The sequence below is a fragment of the Sturnira hondurensis genome, unplaced genomic scaffold (assembly GCF_014824575.4).
Source record: "Sturnira hondurensis isolate 20B ecotype Veracruz unplaced genomic scaffold, ASM1482457v3 Scaffold0014436, whole genome shotgun sequence".
NCBI lineage: Eukaryota > Metazoa > Chordata > Mammalia > Chiroptera > Phyllostomidae > Sturnira > Sturnira hondurensis.
The window spans coordinates 951406-970572 of NW_028087067.1; positions in this window are offsets into that span (position 1 = coordinate 951406).

Genomic DNA, 19167 nt, shown 5'->3' on the forward strand with positions numbered 1-19167 from the left:
TGGTAGTTAGCCTGCAAGGAACCGGCCTGCAACCCGGGCATGTGCCCTGACTGGGAATCGAACCGCGATCATCTGGTTGGCAGGCCCGCGCTCAATCCACTGAGCTACGCCAGCCAGGGCTATCTCCATTTTTAGAATCAGTCAGCTTTAAACTGTTTCCTCACTTTGGCCAGGGAGGGGTCTCCGAAGGAAGCAGGAAGAGGACAGGCCCTGCCAGGCAGTCCAGCTGCCACCCGGACTGCAGGTGGCGCCGACGTGCCAGTGTCCGCCCTGCTGGGGATGGGGCTCACTGGGGAAAATAAACAGAGCAGTGATCTTGCTACGCTAATTGTGTGAGTTCGCACTGTAATTACCATAAAATTATTAGTTACAGTAATTTTCAGTACCCCACCAGGGAAAATGAAGTTACTTTGAATTATAATGGCAAATTAAATGATGTATAAAGACGAGGTGGCATAAGTAATTTGGGTCACGGAAATACGTGTTATGTCCCCAAATGTATCCTTTCCATTATCTGATTAGATCAACACTACAGATGGGTGTTTGTGGTTAGCCTCACTCCCACCCCAGGGAGAACAGACGGTGGGAGGCAGAGCACTCGGATGTCACAGCTAGTGGCGAGTCCCCCGTTGGAATAGGGCAGACCCCATGCATGGGGCCCTGTGAGCAGGGTGCCGAGTCTGGCCAGCTGCCGGGCACAGGACTGAGGCCAGGGTGATGTTGGGGTGCAGCCGCTACCGAGGGCAGCCACAGCAGCCCTGCCAGACGGGCCCTGCTGGACCACAGCGCTGGCACCACTGGTGAACACCAGTCTGGAGGAGAGAGCTCGGGATTCATACAAAGGAAAACGCGGTTTTATTCAGAGAAGCCCAAGTGCAAGTCCTGGGTATACAGTTTTTCTCTTGAGTGTTGAATTCCTCATTGATAACACGGGTTTAAAGGCCCCATTTCCCCAGGCCGCTGGGAAAACTAAATGGCGATGGATGAAGTGAGAGCAACAAGACCATCGCAGATGAGCTTTTCATAAGAATGATCGCATGCCCCCGACTCTCTGGAAAAGAGCAGAACGGCACACCGCTTTTCTGAACAGTCACAGGCAGGGCCGGGCCGGTCCCCGCACACAAAGACTTCCTCTCCATGCTGGCAGAGCCCAGATTTTCATCTTGATAAAACAATTTCTCATCTACACTCTCCCCAGGGTGTCGAGGCGTGAACCGGCAGCACCTGGGAGGCTGGTCTGTGTGCCGTAACTGAGTGATTACCAGTCACCAAGTGGCTCCCCCACCCCCGTGCCCACCTCCACAGGCAGCGACTCTTCCATTGGGTGGGGACAGAGGTTCAAGATGAATGTCACGTCCCCCGTGCCTCAACTCTGGAAACAAAACTAGGCTTTGATCCTGAACCTCTCAGGTGTTTGCCATGTATCACACTTCTCATGTACGGCTCTCGAAACCCACACAATTTTTCTACCTGTGGACACAGTTGTTTTTTTCTCCCTGTGAAAATGGGTTTTTGAAACTCGGGGCTGATCCGTTGATGTGGTCAAAGCAATGAAACGGTCACCCTGCAGATAAGGTCAGAGGTCCAGAGAGTGGCAGTGTCGCCAGGAAAACCGGGGACTGCACTTCAGGGACCGTATTCCTCAGGCCCCTTGGGGTCTAGTTGCAGTCATGTGCCTGGTTCTCACCAAGGGGACGGGAGAGGGACAGTGACATGCGTCTCTTCTGAGCCAGGGCTTGTAAGAAAGCTATTCTCTTCTCTCCTCTGTTGTCTTTCCCCCAGGACCCCAGGTCACCTGGCCGTGAGAGCCACTGCCAGGCTTAGTCTCTAGGACACCAAGTCACAGTTTACTTGAACAAGAAACCAGTTTCCGTTGTTTTACAAACCTCATGTGACTTTTGTTTCTTATGTTACCTCGTGTTCCCCCGGCAGAGCTGAGTGCCACGTGGACAAAGGATCCTGGGCTCACCCTGACCTTGACAAGGTGCCCCGTCGTTTGTAAGTCACAGGTAACTGCTGACTTGTGATTTGAAAATGCTGACACATTGCTCAGGGTTATTTTAGTCCCAGCAAAGTGACACTGGACGCTGAGTCACATTATTTTAATGGACTTTATTTTACTAGCCAGTGGTCCTCAACAGACCGGCAGCTATGTTACTTGCAAGTGGGAAAGAATCTCTGGTGGCGTGAAGCCCTCCACACACGAGAAGCAAGACCCGATTTCCACCCCTGGCTTTGAAACTCCCCAACCACGACGCCTGGAAGCGCTGTTTCATTTCCACTCCACGTTTTCGTGAGTGAAAAAGCCAGACGCGGCCGTACACGCTCCTCACACAACAGAACCAGGGGGCATGCACACTGGCGCACACGCCCCAGGTCACAGGAACTGAAGTCCGCACCTGGTTTTAAGTCTCACCCCCGGCGGACCGCGTGACCAGGAGGCAACTGTCGTAAAGCGCGTCACGCGCCCGCAGGTGTCGTGAAAACCCGGCGCCTCTGGGCTCACGTCGCAACTTCGTGAAACAGGTCGCAGAACTACGTCGTGCTAGTGTTTTAAACTCGCGTCCATCGTCTTCTAGATTAAGTCTATAAAACAGTAAGTTATGTATAAATCCTTTTTAATTTTTAACAACGATCATTCAAGTGCATAAAAGATCCCCCATCTCACCCCTCTTCGTAGCTCTCGGATTTGCTTTGAACTCGGGAGGCTGTTTACTTACCTATTTTTTCATTTCCCGGAGCCCTCGCCGTGGTCCTTCCCCAGCTCCCGTGGAGAGCGGCGCAGAGACGGAGCCCCGCTCGGGTCGGGGTGCGTGGCCCAGGGCCCCGCGTCCTCCCTGCTGCGGTCAGTCTCCGACCGGAGTCGCGGCTAGGCTGTCGCTGAGCATGGCCACGCGCTCCTCCCCGACCTCCGGGGAAGCAGAGGCTCGGGGCGGGGCCGTGTGCTGTCAATCACCGTCCGGCAGCGATGATTGGGTGATTGTCACCGCTGTGGGCCGGGGCTTAGAAGAACGGAGGACCCGGATTGGCCCGCTGCAAGGTCCCGGTCAAAGCTGTGAGTTTCTGAGCAGCAAACTTCCAGCCCCTCCCAACGCCCTGCGCCGCAGCTGCAGTGAGTCAGCTATAGGCAGGATATATGAAATAAATTATAGGGATTTATTTACAGCGCCCATGTGTCACACACATAACGATGAGTCCATATTCAGATGTCACATGCATGATGCCAGGACATTTAAGTGACTCCAGCCCTTCTGCTCTGTGCATCTTCTTTCACCCGTAATCCAATAGCTAGTGATTATGAGACCTACCAATCTGTAGGCCTGGCTCTTTTCAAACCTGGGCTCCTAAATCTAACCTCGTGCGCTTCCTGGATTCTTCTGGACTGTTTTAGGGAGGGGGTCGTGGTCCGTGTGGAGGGAAAAAGACCATCCTGGACTGAGGATGCGATTCGCTTCCATTTCGCTTCGTCTTTTAACCCTCTGGCGACAACCACTCAGGATCAGCCTGACGTCAAATCTGTAAAGTGGGTACATGTGGGGGTGACTTTGCTCTCAAGTCCCCCCCCCCCAAGTGTCATGGATGGAGAGTAATCCGTGATGTGATCTTCTTGGGGAGGAGAAGTGAGCAGTGGCCAGTTTCTCCAAGGAGAAAAAAGCCCTGAGCCCCCTCCTCCAGGGCTTTTATTGGGTTCTAATACACAGTAATGCAGGCCGGCAAGGACCAAACAGATAACATTTGAAAGAAATCTGAGGGCTTACTATGAATCTGTCAGGAACAGAGTTTTAGGGTTTCCTGCTCAAACCCTTAACATGAATGAAAGCACTCTTAGCAGAGCAGATTTCACAGGTTTATCAGGAAGTCTTTGTGATGCCAAGTTTTTCCCCAGGACACGCTCTAGCAAGGCAAGGAGCTGCACCTCTCCCCATCAGGTATTCAGGCTTAAGGGGATTAGAGCCAGGAAGCAGTTCTTCCAGAGAACTGGGGACTCAGGCTTTGTCAAAGCCGGGGGGGGCGAGAGTCCATTGCTTTTTGTTGCAGCACCCCCCCACCCCCAGTCCTTCCATGAAGGCCTCCCAAGTGATCAAGTCTAGCTTAGGTTGCCCTCTGCTGTGAGGGCTGTTACCCCTCATTGACTTCTGACCAAGCTTTGGGGGCAGGGAGAGGAAACTGAGGCAGCATTTGCTACCAGAGACAAGCTTTGTCTCCTGTGACTCTAATTCCAGAGGTCGTCCCTTGCCCTTAGCCACAAGGGGTCTAGATACAGTTCCTAGAACCAGGCAGAGCGGTCTGCAACAAGTAGAGTATAGGATGAGAAGTCATTTCCCCGTGATATTCTCCCTGGCTCTGAAATTCTGCCTCATTGAAACACCTCATCAAATTCATTCTGCTACATAATTACTTCAAATGACCTGCATGAATCTATGTTTCTGTTCCTGCAGCACCAAAGATTTGGATACATATTTCTTAAAACCCCGATTTTCTCTTGTATACTGAACAGGGCAAAGACCAGCCATGGGGTGAGGTTTCTAAGGCAGGCAGGATCTGATTGGCCTCAGTTCCGTCCTCTGTGAAATTGAAGCTGTGGTGGTTCCTCCAAAGGGTGTTAGATTGAAAAAGTGAAGACATTTTTAAGAAAAACAGCTAAGTACTTTGTTGTTTATAGTATCGATGACATACGTGTATATATTGAGTTATAGATAAAATACAGTAAATTATACAGATTTCTGTGACAGTTATCTGTGATTGTAATAGCAGCAGCATTAACAGTTATGATGGCTACAGTGTCAGGGGTTGTGATGGCTACAGCATGAGTGGTTGTGACAGCTACAGTATCTGTGATTGTAATAGCTAAGTGAAATGACTTTTATTTCCCAGAGCAGGGTAACGAGTGGCAGGCATGCTGCAGGTCACATCAGGCCGCTTCCATCACAAGTACAGACATTTTAAAACTGCTTGTTAAGTCCTGCATTTGGACATGGCAGCAATTCCTGCGGCGCTCGGCCATCTCCTTGGAAGCGACTTCCTTGACGATGCCGTGGTGATTTTCCTCCAGTTTGCATCTGCCTTTCCGTCCATGCGCACTTGCTTTGGACGAAAAGGGCCCCTTGGGGCACAGCCTGGGAGAGTTAGGAGTTCAGCTCCTGGACTGCTGATCCTCAGAAACGTTCCCAGTGCGTTCTGAGATGATGGGCTGTCTGCCTCTCTTCTGTCTGCAGATAGCAGACAGGGAGACAGCCCGCGGGCTCTCGAGGCCAGGCGTGGAGAGCATCAGGGTGGCTGCCCTTGGCAGGGTGCGGGGCTGGCTCGGGCGCCGCCCCCACTGTCCTGCACTCAGCGGATGCTGCAGTTTAAGGGGCACCTGCTTCCTTTAAAGTGCCTGCCTCTGGACGGACCAGACCTGTCTGCGGTCTGAGTGCCGTCCTCGGTGCCCGTTGTTTTCTCCAGTCGCCTGTCTTCCAGCGGGATTTGAGGCTCCGGCCCTGCTAAGATCCCTGTTCAAAACCATGCTGAGATGTCGTTGTTTCTCGAGGGGCGCACGAAGCGTAGAAAGAAAGCTGGTAGGGGGTGAAGCGGGTCACCGCTGCCCACCTGCCTCGGCCCCAGGGAAGAGGCGGACACCGTACAGCTCGCTTGGCACCTGAACCTCCGTTTTCTTAGCAGTAAAATGAAGATTTTGAACTAGGAAGTTCTAAGATTCTTTTTAGCTAGAAAACCAAAGTAGCACTGTCACTGCAGAGACATTAGAAATGTAGAATCCGTGTGTTTTCAGTCCCAGCGATAAAACTCCCCTACCGCATGGATTTTGACATTCTTTTCTGTGAAATGTCTGCATAGTCAGATGCGTAGGAAATCGCACCTGCTGGAAGCCGATTTTCAGCGAGCGAAGCCTCTCCCTGCCGTGAGCTGCGGTTGTTCACGTGCCCTCGTACCAGCAGTTCTAGCGACACAGGGGCCTTGTCAGCCGGGCGGCGGCGAACACAGACGCTGTGTGAGAAATGAGTAGGGAGCACAGGCGCGGCTCGCTGACACCCTTGGAAGGACACGTGTGACGCTGAGTTACAGGGAGTACGAGACGGCGCCCGCTGAAGCGAGCTGACCTGTCACGTCCCCGTGGTTAAAACTCGGTCACTGTCCCCAGCAGTGCTGATGCGTGGAACAGAAAAGACAAGCCAACAACAAACAGTGTGTGTGAGAATTCCGTAAATGGAAACATTCGCGCAAATGTGTGGGGAAGGATGTGACAACAATGCTGAGAAGTTAATTATTTTCATCTTTTTATGTTTTGAAGATTATTTATTTATTTATTTGTAGAGATGGGGGAAGGAAAAGATGAAGAGAAGGCAAGAAACAGCGTGTGGTTGCTTCTCTAGCGCCCCCTACTGGGGGCCTGGCCCACAAACCCAGGCATGTGACTGGGAATCGAACCAGCGCCCTTTGGTTCCCAGGCTGGCACTCGATCCACTGAGCCACGCCAACCAGGGCATAATTAATTATTTTTAAAAGCATAAAATTAGAAGACTATTCTCCAAACTTAATTGAAAATTGGATTTGGAAATGTTTGAAAAATGAAGCCATAAGAACTAGGAGCAATTAAGGAAATTGCTCCTACACGAGGGATGAGAGAGGAGTTCTAAGGATGAGATGGAAGGATGTGCAAATTTTAAATCAGTTCCTGTCAACACTCATCAGGCGAGAAACGATGGGAACCGTAGCCACTTGGAACTCCTCCGCGGTGCGGGTTTGTAGTTCATCCTCCTTTGCCCGTCAGGGTTCCGCTGGCGAGTGTGATCAGGATGCTCCCCCGCCACCCCCCCACTCCCCCCCCCCCCGCCGTTGGTGAAGATCTGGTCTGTGTCCAGGCGGGCCCTTACAGGTGCGGGCGCTGGGAGCATTTGGAACAAGGGGGGTGTGTGTGTGTGTGTGCGCCTGCGCGCGAGCACGCACGAACGACTCCCAGGTGTCCCCTGGACGTGCTGGGCCACTGCACACAGCCACCAATGGTGCTCCAGTGCCCCATGCACTCTGTGTGCTCACCAGCATCTTGTGTTCCGAATCTTCCTTCTTTTCGGGTGTTCTAACAGTGCGCGCTTCACTGACGCTTTAACTTGGAGTTCTCCGGTTGCCGACCACGGGGAGGGCTTTTCCAAGTGTTGGTTGGGCACTGGTGTAAGTGCTTTCTGGAGAGGGCCAGCTCAAATATCTTACACAGTTATTTCATTTGTTTGTGTGAGATTTTCAAACACTGTGTTGTAAAATATGTGTTTTATGTATTTTCTTTACATCTGTGACTTGCTTATTCATTTTCTTGACAGTGCCTTTTGATAAGTAGAAGTTTTGGTTTTTTAAAAAAACACATGTAAGGTCTAATCTATCATTTTTATCATTATTGCTTGCTGTGAACTGTCTGAGAAAACTTGGCCTGCTCCCAAGTCTTGAAGATTGTTTTCTATATTTTTCTCTAAAGCTTTATGATTTTACCTTTTATGTTAGGTTTTGACCCACCTTAACTTAGTCCGTGTGGATGGTGTGAGAAAGGTGTGAAGTTTCTTTTTCCTTTTAATTGAACATCCTTCCAGAATCATTTTCTAAAAACATCTTCCTTTTTGTTTCAGTTATTTTGGCAGTTTTGTCCAGAGTTATGGGTATGGGTCTGTCTGGGGCCTCCCTGTCCTGCCCTTTGGTTTCTTACGCTGGCGCCCCTGACACTTACCTGACCCTATGAACCGGTGTTCCCCTGGTGAAGTTAATAAAAAAAATAAAATATAGAAAAACAGCATTTTTGCTGTTACATTGCCTCCTTCTAAACACTACAGGTACAGCTATGAGAATTCTCCATTTCCCACATTCCCTTATTGTCACAAACAGTGTAGGACAAAGTCTATGAATAAAAGAACAAACAAAGCAAACAGACTGGTAGATCCACAGAACAAATGGGTGGTTGCCAGAGGGGAGGGGTGAAAAGGACAAAGGGGAGTAAGAAATAGCAACTTGGAGCCATGAGATGAGTGGGAGGGTGCGCCGCACAGCCAGGGCGTGCGGTCAGTCACCTTGCAGTAACCGCGTGCAGTGAGACACGCCACCCGACCCAGCGTGGCCACCAGTCCATGGGATTTGCCCGCTGCACACGCTGCGTCTGAAGCCAATGATGTGGCCTGCTGACCGGTAATGAAAATGTCTTTAAAAGTGATTCAGGATGCAACAGACAGGAGGTGAAAATTCAAGTTTCTTCTACTTTTCAGGCCTAAAGAAAACCTTCCATTTAAACGATGTCACTTAGTGGTGTCATAATTTGGAAGTGTTGTTTATGGGCAAGATTCAAAATAAAAATACGTTTTTAAAGATTTGTTTATATAGTTTTAGAGAGAGGGGAAGGGTGGGAGAAACAGGGAGCGAGACAGCAACGTGAGAGAGAACGCTGATCGGCTGCCTCTCGTATGCACCCCCACTGGGGCTGAACCCACAACCCAGCATGTGCCCTGACCGGGAACCAAACCCACAAATTTTGCTTTGTGGGTTGGCACCCAACCGACTGAGCCACACCAGTCAGGCCTCCAGAGAAATTTTAATCTTAATATTTTATCAGTTTCTTCTCCTTCAGGGATGACACTCGCTTCTTATTGTGGGTCAAATTAATAAAAAGGCTACAAAAATTTCAGCTCTCTGTAATATTCTGAAGAGCATATTTAAAGGTTAAACAAATGGCAGGAATACGAATCACCTCCAGGCAAGGAGGACTGTCTGAAGCTGTTTACAGTGCCCCCTTTCCTTGCCCTTTGTGTTCAGCATCGTGGATGGTTTGGGGGGACCCTCCCGAGAATGCAGCCACAGACAGCTGGAGGCAGGGCGGCCACTCTCGGGGAGCCGGCGGGCGAGGGCGACAGTCTCACCGAGCTTCGCTGTGTTATTCGGACACGCTGTCTGCAGCCCCTGCTACCCGTCCTCACGGCCCTGGGCGTCCTGGACGTACCAGCCCAGCGGAGGTGATCCCTCATGCACACCAGACACCAGCCGGGGTTGCCAGCGCTGGCTCAGCCTCACCTCTTCCTCCGTGAACACGGGCGGCTTTGCGCTGACACCCTTGCCTGCCCCACTGTCAGCCAGGTCCTGACTGTGACGTCCAGTCCCAGAAGGGCATGCTGGACACCATGATGGACCATGTGGGGTTCACCAGGTCCTTCAGAACCAAGGAGGGGCCCTGTAATGTCACCTGAGGTCATGAGGAAGGAGACCTTCCTGGGCACTCAGCAACCTCAGAGGAACCAGATGACCGTGTGACCCACGCTGCTCCCCCAGGGGGGACAGGTTCCCGTGGCATTGGCCACATCAGTGTCACTTTAAACAACGTCCTAGAAAGGCCTGCAGAGAACAGGGCTGTGACCCTGAAGCACACGCCATAGTCATTCAGTGGGCTTGTTAGAGAAACGCAAAACAACAGCGAACAAACAAACCAGATGGCCGGGCGGCTCCAGAGTGTCGGGAAGTCCCGGGCGGGACTCCGGCCTGTGTGTTTCACCGATCCCCCGGGGGTGCTGACGCTGCTGGTCCCGGCCCCACGCTGGGGGTCGGGGCAGACACAGTCCCAGTGCCAGCGGGCAGCTCATGGCACAGTTTGGATCCATCTGGGGAAGTCGGGGCTCCTGGAAGCACCTGGTTAAGGTGCTTCTTTCTTAAAAAACAAACTTCTTATTGAATTTATTGGGGTGACATTGGTTAATAAAATCACATAGATTTCAGGTGCACAATTTTATGATATATCATCTGTACATTGTAGTGTGTGTTCACCTCCCCAAGTCCAGTCTCCTTCCGCCACCATTTACCCCCTTCACCCTCTCTACCTCTCCCACCCCCTTTCCGTCTGGTGGTCAGCGTACTGTTGTCTATGAGGGTTGTTTCTTCACTTAATCCCTTCATCTTTTTCATGACCCCCCCCCCTTTGACAGCTGTCAATTCATTCTCTGCATCCATGAGTCTGTTTCTATTTCATTGGTTAGTTTGGTCCAGTGGATTCCACAGACCAGTGAAACCACGGGTGTTTGTCCTTCTCTGACCGGCTGGTTTCACTTCGAGTAATGCTCTCCAGGCCCGTCCTCGCTGCCACGAAGGGTAAGGTTTCCTTCTCTGTGTTTACAGCTGCGTACTGTTCCTTTGCGTACATCCATCCACCGGTGGGCACTGGGCTGCTTCCAAATCTTGCCTATTGTCAGTAACGCGCCGGTGAACGCAGGGGTGCACATCAGCGGCGTCTTTCTGAATGTGCCGACCAGACCGATGTGACGACGTCCTTCCGCAGCTCCCGTTACCGGTGTTGCGGGCGGCTGTGCTCAGTCCTGGGGCACCCTGGCTGTTCTTCAGGCTGCCCGCCTGCATCATGCATGCGCCATTCTTCCTAACGTTTGAAAAATGGGATTCACTCAAAATAGTTTCAGTAGGAAGTAAATCTTTTGAAGGTTCTTAAGTGAATCGTAGAATGGCTGAGACAGCCGAGGAACTACGTGACGGCTGAAATGGCAGAGCGAACGCTCCAAGCCGTGACAGCACAGTGGCCTACTGCTCCGTCCCCCTGTGTGGCCTAACTCATCAAGCAGTCGCGGTGACGCGCCAACCCCAGAACCCTGCCTTGTCCTCGCTCTGCCATGGAGAGCGTAGCTCGTCTGCAGCTCCTGTCAGGGCCCCTGGGGGGCGCTGCACACAAGGCCCTTTCCCTGAAGTTGCCCACCTCCGCCCTGAGGGCTGCAGGTCCGCGACCCCCAATCGCAAGCCCGTACCCTGAGCACCAGCAAACCGAGAAACACAGGCTTTGGGGCTCTCTTTTGCAAAGGTGCTGTTTGCATGTGGGGACCTGTCCGGTCCAGAGAGGTGTCCCAAAGTGTCAGACGGGCTGCCCCGCGGTCGTCCTAGGTCGCCGTCGTGTGACAAGCAGCGCCAGCTGTGGGGTGTTCAGAGAACCATCGGTCTGCGCTGGTCTCCGTGCGTCCGCGCGGGTGAGCTCGGCGGCTCTTGCTCGGGGGCTCGTGCGCAGTCACATCAGAGGACTCGGGCTGCTGGGCCCGGCTGGGTCTTGGAGACGGCTCACTCAGCCCGGTGTCCGCAGGGGCAGGCGGACAGCTCCCAGCACGTGCACCTGGGGCTGGTGACCCAAGTGTCCGCGCGTGTCTTCTCCTCGAGGCTTGGGCTTCCTGGCACAAGGGCTGAGCTGAGGGGGAAACAAGTGGAAGTGAGAGTGAGAGAGAGAGAGAGAGGAAGACGGCGCCATTTCTGTGGGGGCTGCCCCGCCTTGGCGCGGCCTCCCTCCCCGCGTTCACGGACCCGCGTGGACTCAGGAGGCAGAGCAGCGGGAGAGCGCCTTGCGGTCGCTTGGAGAGCGGGAACTGTCTGCCGGGTGGGGTCGAAAGGGGCAGATAGGGTGTCTCTGCAGCTGAGTCACAAAACAAACACACACACACGCAGCCCAGCCACACAGCCCGGGTATTCGATCAGCCACGCTCCTGCGTTGTCCTCAAACACTGAAGTCCTTATCTCCGCTGCCCACTTACCTGCTCCCAGCAGCCGGAAGGTGAGACCACTCACTGGAACAGAGTGGGACGGAGATAACACGGGGAAGCAGGTGTGAAAATCCCTTCTTCTGAGCACCAGTGAAGGAGCGGATCTGTCGGTGTGGGCTTGCACAGTGGTGCTGCTGAATGAGGCACCTGCGTCTTCCTGCCGCTTCTGTCCTCCGTCAGCTTCCTGCAAACTGTTACACGCCAAGCGCGGGGCTAGGCTGAACCGTCGGGCTAAACGACGCTGCGCTGTTCTGAACTCAGACCTCCCCAGCGGAATATTCCCATGAACTGGCGTGTCATCATAGTTGAGAAATTGTATATTAGAACTGATCTTTAAAAACTGAAGGATTCCATTCGTTCTGGGACTTTGCTTGTTACAGGTAAAGCTGTTTCCATCTCAGAACCACCATCACACACGACATCGCTGACACCCCTTCCCTGCTGGCTGTCGTTTCCAGGAAAGACTGACGGTCCTCTTACCTCCGCACCTGGAGAAGATCAGGAGGACGCAGGTCCTGTCGCCAGCTGTCCCCGTGGAGGAGCTTTCCAAACCCAGCTTCGCCGCGCAGTCGGTCGCAGACTGAAAGAACTCCAGATGTCACTGAGGACTTCCCTACACTTGGCTACATGAGGTCTCCCACGGACACACGCCCAGCTCCTCACGAGTGCTCGCTGAGGTCACTTGGGACGCGTCCCCCACCCAAGAGCTTCTCCAAGCCTCTGGAAACTGCTTCCAAATCCCAGCAGCCTCAGAGACAGCATTTCACCAGAGCACTTGTGAAATCATTTACGGCACTCATGAAGATGAACACGGATGGCTGCCTCGCGTAGCGCCAGATGAGAACCACCGCACGCCCTGAATTAAAGAACGTCCACATCAAGGCGCCCATTCTGCGGCCGCCCATTCTGCGGCCGCCCTTCCCAGCTTGGCCGGGCTTTGATGTGAAGGAAACACTGCACCCTTGTGCGGCCAATGACTTAAAAATACGAGAGTAACTCTTGGGACTCAACAACAGGAAGCAATTGGGGGTCTCAGCATTTCGTAGGTGATCATTTACTTCATTCGCTATTTCAAAGTGGAAGTGCCAACCCCCCTTAGGCCTGGGGGGCGCAAGGGCAGGCCCCTCGGGTCTGCCTCGTCCAGAGAGTGATCGTCAGGTCTCCTGCCGGCAGAGAGAGGATGGAAACGGCGAGCTGAGAGGAGGGAAGGCTGCTTCACTGCCTTTTAAATTTTCAGCCAATATGTCTGTTGAGAGTCCTACCTTATCCTCCAACTGCTGGACATTGGGGAGTTTCTTGGCAAAGGCGTGGTTGCCTCCCGGGATTCTGCAATGTCACTGCATCCCGTGGCTTTTTAGGACCCACTGAAACCGTTGCTAGTCCACCGTCTCCTGTGCACGCTACATTGTTCTTCTTGCTGTTGTCGCCTCTCAGTGTTCATGTCTTTGCTGAGTTCTGCCTTCTAAAAAATAATTTGCTGTATCTTAAGGAGGCTTGGGAATAAAAAGACAAGAGCATTTTTAGGGCAGTAACAGGAATCTGTGTGAGAATATCACGGCAGGCACATGTCACCATACCTGTGTCCAGACCCATGTTCCCGTGCCAAGCAGCAGGAGTGAGCCTCACGGAAGCCACAGCCTTTGGGGATGCGTCATCCGCGGTTACAAAAACACACCATTCTGCTGAGCAATATTGGTAACTGGGGGGTGGGGGTGTGCATGAGTGGGTACAAGGGGTGTGTGGGAAACCTTCGTACATTCCTCTCAATTTTGCTGTGAACCTAAAACATCTCTGAAATGTTAAGTCTCAAAAAAGATGCAAGAGCACATGACCAATCTGCCATTTCAACCATGGTGTGGGGTGTAGGGTTATGTTCCCCTGCGTCGGACATGGTTAAAGATCCAATTAAGCAGGCTGAACAACTGCTAAGAGGAATGCGAAAATATTTATTTGGTAAAAATACCAAATCAACAAATCATGTTAATATAATTAAGCAGAATTTGCTGAGTCAATTACGTCTAAATCCTGAAGCTAATTAGGTTATTTATTTTAAAGGATACGTTTATCTGTTAAATTTCCAAAACATAAACATCCATGCCACTCAAAGTTCCTGTTATCAAAGACCAAGCAGGAATTGTCCCAGAGAGGAGAAACAGGCCCTGCCAGAAATGCGGGGAGCGAGCAGGAGACTTGACTCTGGGGATCATCTGAGAGATGCTTCGATGTTGCAGACCTACTGGGTGCCATGGACCAAATCTCCGTCTCTCTCTGTGCCCCGAAGGCTCACCTAGGTTCCCCCTCGCCCCCAGGCCCTGTGAGTTATGCTGGGAAGCCTGAGGAGCTGACCCAAAACTGGCCCGGACTTACTGAAGCCGCTTCTAGATTCGGTTTTGTCTGTGAACTCTCAGCATCACACAGCACAGGGGTCACCGGACCTCCTGCGTCTCCAGTACTGACAGTCGGTCATTCTCCATCTAACAGGCTGAGTACGGCTCTCTCCATCCATTCTCCTTCAGCAGAAAGTGTGGCAGAGCCGCGGAAGGACGGAGACCCCCACGCCCCTCTTCCTGACCTTGGGGAAGGGCACTGACCTTGAGGTTGTTCCGCTGTGGAACCTGCCTGGACACCGTGTTTGATCATCCGCTGTGAGATTCTTCAGCATCCAGCTCCCACCGCGTGTCAACTCTGCCCTTGGCTCCTCATCGCCGCACTCAGTGCCCGCGGCCCGTCGTGCATCCTCGATTTCTGTCCCGCCGGCAGAACCTGAAGAGGTGGTCGGACTCCTGCCTGCAGTCCGGCCCTCTGATAGCCATTAGACAGTCCACCCGGTGTGCTGTCCCTGTCCGAGTTCCATAAAGATAACAGAACGTGATTTAAAAAATGACAAGCCAAGTCCCTTAACATAAGGTGCGGGCCCTGGGTGAGCTGGTTGCGCCCCCCTCATTCACTGAGACATACAGTTTGCTGCCTCCGCGGGGAAGGGCCCCCTCTCGCTGGGACGGCAGCCCACCCACCGCCCCTTCATTCTGTAGGTAAGGACTGGGCTCTGCATTGTCTCAGCACGTCCCCCAAACCCTTGGTCTGAGTTGGGTGTCGCCCCTTCCCTGCTCCCGTCATACCTGAGCATGCACCAGACACAGTCTCCTTGGCCAGTAACGAGGGGATGCGGACACAGTATCCCAGAAGGAGGCTTTAAAAGCCCAGACGTGCGTGGTTTTCATTCTGCGCAGTCCATGGCTCCCCATCTCCCCGGTTTCTGGGCTCCCGAGGTGGGTGGAATGTAATATTCCGGAGAAGATTTTCACTTGCTAAAGAGTTAGCAAGGTCAGCAACGTCAACGTTTTGAACTGAAATTCCGAAGGAGAAATGGTGTGACTTGAGGGCATGCACCGTGGCCCTCTCCTCTGTAAGTGGGACCACAGCGTGATTCCTGAGTAAACCACGCACAGCCGTTGGCCAGATGGCACACGTAGCAGCCGAATCACCATCAGTCGTTCAGATGAGGTGCCCCTGCAAACCGCGGGTTAGAACCACCGAGTGCAAGTTCAATGGAGAATTGTTACCTGTCAAACTTCTTGTTCCATCTCCTTACAGATATGTTCTCCACCACGTGTTTTCTTCCACATCACTCCATTAAAGCCGGAGCCGAGAGGCCTGTTCTCGTCGGCAACAGCCGATAAGTCCTCTGTCCGTCTCCACCTCTTGGTGGAGACCCAACGAAACGGAAGAGAGGACAGTTGGCAAGAGATGAGCAATAACCCAACCTTAATGTTGTCCCCTTGCTTGGAAGTGCTCAGTGGGGACACTCGGTTTGTGATGTTTTCCCCAAAATGGCTCACAGCATTGGGGGTACACCAGTGCCACCAATTCAGATGCACAGTTGCCGGAGGGTGACCGGGAGACACCCCATGTTTAAGAAGTAACTGGACATGCCGAACCGAAACTCCCTGGCCATTTATGTGGTGATTGACTCCCATTCTGTGTCAGCCGTAACGGATGAGCCACAGGAGCCCTGTTTCCAAGGGCAGTGTCAGGAAGGGTTTGGGCTGGCGCGACTCGGCAACACTCGCTCACGCGCCGCCCACGCCCGCCGTCCGGTGAGTGCTCCAGGTTGTACCACGTCACATGCCACAGCACTCATCCCCTAGTTGTAGAAGAAATCTCGTTCTAGCTCAACCGTTGAGCCTGTCCATCACGGATCGTGGAGGGAAAGTACTTTGCGCCGTCTTACCTGTCCAGGGGACATGCTCACGAGATGCCACTCTCCACATCCACGTGAATAGACAGCTTTTCTACAGCCAATGCTAAGAGAAGATTCCTGGACTCGTAAAATTAATTGGCCAAGGGAAATGTAGCAATGGGCCCTGTGGGCATTGGAACGGGTTGTGCCGAGTGGGTTTATTTGCAAAGGTGAGCGTGAGGTCTTGCTCTCAACGCAGTTTGCGGTTTCTGCTGCCGCAGAGCTCAGATTCCTGCAGATGCGTTCAGTGGTTGTTCCGGAGTGTCCGCCTTCAGAAGGGGTGGGTGAGTGGTTACGCCGGCTGTCACCCTCTCCTAGGGTAACGCAAGCCTGTGACACCGTCTGTGTCTGCCCTACACTCTCTCAGGGGAAGCGGGCGGGACCCAGCATCGCTGGGAGGAAACCCCGAGACTACCCGTTCGGGGAGTTGGGGGGCGATAGTTAGACATTTAGCCAAGACTGTCCGTCAAAAGCAGTAAAAAGATTGTTTTAGCGCGTGTCTCCTCTTTCTTAGATGTGCTGCAACAGAAAAGTAAATTCTTCTGTTTCTAAAACGAAACTGACTTGCACTGAGTCTCCAGGAATGTTGGAGAAAGAATGACACAGTGCGTCTTTCCAGAACTGCATGTCCTTCAGAGTTATTTGATTTTTTACATTTTATGAGTGTGGTGCTAACTTCCAGATATGAGAGTCCTGCTACAAGCTAAGAAATAATTCATGACGTCGTGATAATCAACAGGGGGCGGCACTTAGTGGTCAACTATGGATATTCTTCCTGAGCAAAGGGTTGTCCGTTGTCACAGGCTGATAAAGAGAAAGCACAAGGAATGAATTTCCCAAATGGCTCTGTGGGGAAGATGTTCCCCCCGCCGACGTCCCCATGGGCCTTTCACACAGGGTCAGTGGGACAGGGGGCACCTGGCACGGGCGGGAAACCTCGCCTAACCAGGTCCTGGAAACGCACAGGGGGGGACAGAGAGCTCCGCCCACCCCTCGGAATTGCTGGGGCGATGTGGGGTGCTGCGGGGGGCGGGGGCACCAGGAGTGTGGCAACTGTTAGCAGGTACGTAACTGTTCAGTCTCTGTTTGATCACGTCACTGTGACGCTGAAGTCACAGAACCGCTCAGGCTTCCATTACTGGTGACAATATGTGGCATCTTACCTGCTTACTATCTTTAGGACTTCTTGATTCACATATGTTTTTATTGTTAATTTAAAACATTGTATATTTGTGTCCTGTATTCTCTGCCACAGCCCAGGATCTGGAAATGGAGGGCATATAATAATTATTCAGTAAATGGCTGCTGATTGACGAGTAACAGTGTTACTGAGAGAAGCAGACCAGACTTTGAGAAACAGGGCATTTCTGGAAAAATTTAGGGTATACGGGAAGGCTCACTGAGGGTCATCATTCCTCATTGGCTCTCGGGAGACGCAGATCTCTGCCAAGAAAAACGAAGTCGCTTCTCACCTATTCCTTTAAAAGTGGGTTTTTAAAAGCACACAAGAAAGACCAGCACATGAAACTTGAAAGAACTCTCAAGTCTGGGCTGTAAAAAAATAAGGAGTTCGGCAGACTGAACATAGATTTTTCCTGCAGCCTATAGCATTAGTGAGATTAAAAAATACGAATAAAGGCTAGTTTTCTCACACCCCTCGGGGGTTCACATAAAACCCTTCCTTGATCTTGGGCCTGGTGAGGCTGTGCGGAGGGGTCTGAGAAGAAGCAGTGAGGGGGTGCTGTGCGCCCCCGCATGCCCTGTGTGCTTTTAGTTGAAAGGCCCCGGAGTTTCAAGGGGCCTACAAACCCCAGGCAGCCCTTGAGAGTTCAAGGCCAGCAGAGGCTGGGCCCCACTTCTGTCTGGAGTTCTGGGAGGAGGACGTCACTATAACGGGAATGGCCATGGGACGGGCCTGGAGGCAGAGGCCCTAGGAACTGGCATGCGGCCAGCCTCAGTGCTGAGTCTCGGTCTTTCCAGGGCCCTCCCACGAGACGCGGGACGTGGCTGAGCACGGAAATGGCACCAGGCCAGCAAGTCCAGTGACACAGAAGCAGGAGGCTGACTCCAGAGCCGGCGGTGCGAGGGGCAGTGACAGAAGAGGCTGGAGTCTTTGAGGACCGGTCACCTCGCAGGGGAAGGAGTGCAGGTGGACACGGCAGTGTGCCCCGACCTACTGGGGGGAGCAGGCCACAGGTGGCACGAGCCGTAGACCCAGAGTCCGCAGGAAGACACCCCAGGACACAGTCCAAGGACAAGACACTCCATAGGCCCGATGACGTGGAGCCGACCTTTCAGTCCCACTGCCCAAAGCCTGGTCACATTCAGAAAGAGGACGAGCAGGAGGGAGGAAGAACCATGAATTCACTAAGCTGCAGTCTCGAATTTGTCTACATAGTTTTCCTAAATGACTGGGGGAAACCAAGTGGCGGGGAGACCACGAGGTTTTAAAATCTGCATTTACGTGGCAGTGTTGGTGTTGAATGGCCCTGAGACCACTGCTAAATCGCTTAAAGCTCTGAGAGACACAGTTTTCTGGAGAATGGTCCCCTGCCACCGTGCACCTCAAAACGTTCAGTGTAGTGATGTCAGTTGAGTACTCGTCAGCTACCGGTATTTGGATCAATAACTGGATTATTTGGATCCAAGTCTACTTCATAATAACATGTTTTTAGATATTTTAACCTGAGAAACTCCCAATAAGAGAATAAAAGCAAGCTTGAGTTAACTACAGCCTTTGAATATTATTTCTCTATTATGTTAGGGAGACAGTCATGTCACACAGAAATGAGTAATCGCCACTCAGCACTTTGCTGTTATTACATGACATGGAACCGAAGCGGCAAAGGCGCTCAGGGCCGCCCCCCAGGCTGTCACTGTGTGTCTCTGACCCGAGACGCTGCCACGGTGTTGCCAACTCTCATTCATAACGGAAGTGGTCAGGCTGGCGTCACTGGCTAGCGCTGTAGCAAACCAGGCCTCATTTATCACAGAGGGTGAAAAGTGGTGCCCGGCCTCCAGGGCAGACGGTCTTCCACTGTGCACTCAGTGAACACCAGTCTGTCCGCTTCCCCTCCCTCTCAGGGGTTCTCGCCTCCCCTGAACCAGGCAGGGACCTCGTGGGCGGTGCGATGCATGGTGGTGAGTCCGTGTCGGGTTCTACAAACCGTGTATAAGTTCAAACACGAAGGGAACACTGGCCACCTTCACGTTTAGGATAATTGGTAGAATTGGATGAACCTTTATAAAATCGGGCCAAGGTTTTCCCTTTAATGCACACGTGAAACAAAAGATAATTAAGGCAATCAATAGTTAAGATGTTTGAGGGAGTTGGACAAACTGGAAGAGCTACAGAGAGCTGGAAAAGACTGTGTAATCCTCCAA